The sequence below is a fragment of the Octopus bimaculoides genome, chromosome 2 (genome assembly GCF_046866305.1).
Source record: "Octopus bimaculoides isolate indiv1 chromosome 2, ASM4686630v1, whole genome shotgun sequence".
In the NCBI taxonomy this organism is placed as follows: Eukaryota; Metazoa; Mollusca; class Cephalopoda; order Octopoda; family Octopodidae; genus Octopus; species Octopus bimaculoides.
Genome location: NC_142929.1, coordinates 191,989,639 through 191,990,705, shown reverse-complemented (window position 1 = coordinate 191,990,705; position 1,067 = coordinate 191,989,639). Strand labels below are relative to the sequence as shown.

At 43.8% G+C, this 1,067-nt stretch overlaps 1 non-coding gene across 1 annotated transcript; it reads right to left on the bottom strand.

The window, feature by feature from the left end:
- Positions 1 to 643: 643 nt before the first annotated feature.
- On the bottom strand, positions 644 to 716 carry Trnar-ccu (transfer RNA arginine (anticodon CCU)). The gene has a single exon. It is a non-coding gene; the product is annotated as a tRNA-Arg (tRNA).
- Between the last annotated feature and the right edge of the window lie 351 nt (positions 717 to 1,067).

Sequence of the window (1,067 nt, the reverse complement as noted above, 5' to 3'; positions counted from 1 at the left end):
TGGTCTCGGCGCTGGAGTAGGTGGGGAGTTACCTCCCCGCTAGCGATATAAACAAGCATTTAACACCAAAAGCCTACGCGAGAGCTTCTCTCATCGTGTCTACTACAGTAAAGTTTCTTTTAGCAGAACATCCACGTTTAAGTGGGAATAAATACAGCGATAGTGTGTGTATGAGAGAGAAGGAAAGAGAGCAGGGAGAGGAAGAGAAGGCGACAGAGATAGAGAGAGAGTGAGAGGGGGACAGAGATATGGTTTTGGGTTCAGCCTCACTGCGCGGCAATTTGGGAAAATGTCTTCTATAGTTACGGGTCGAGTGAATTTGGCAGACAGAGACTGTGTGGAAGCCTGTCTGCGCGCGAACCTGTGTGTCTGTGTTAACCCGACCCATCTCTTGACATCCAGTGTTAGTTTGTTTACGCCTCGACAACTTAGCGGTTCGGCAAAACATGACCATCAAATACGTATCAAACTTTAAAATAGAAGAAGCGAGGTCGACTTATTCGACTAAAATCTTTTAAGTGGAAGCTGCAGTATGGCCACAAACCAACGACAGAAACAAATAAGCGATGAAAAATAAATGAAATGAACGGACGTAACATAAACGAAGGTGAAACGTAAGTAATAAAAACGAAAATATATAATCTACCTCCGACGGGACTCGAACCCGCAATCCCCGGCTTAGGAGGCCGGTGCCTTATCCATTGGGCCACGGAGGCTCACAGCAGCAGAACAGCATAAATGAGGTTTTATACTATTTACAAGTCTGTTGTCATTTTCTTCCTGTCTGTCGTTCTTCGTTTATTTACTCTCCCTCCTCTCCCTCTTCTTTCTTTTATCATATTCCTCCCTCTCTGTCTTTCTCTACTTCCCACTCCCTCTTTTACTATACTTCTTTCTTTTTATACTATACTATTACAACTCCCTTTCTCTCTCTCGTTTATTATTCTGTCCGTCTTCCAATTGACAAACAAGGCTCGAATGCATCAAAACACACGTTTTCTCTCTCTTTCATTTCTCTCTCTCTCTCTCTCTCTCTCTCTCTCTCTCTATCTCAGTCTCTCTGTCTC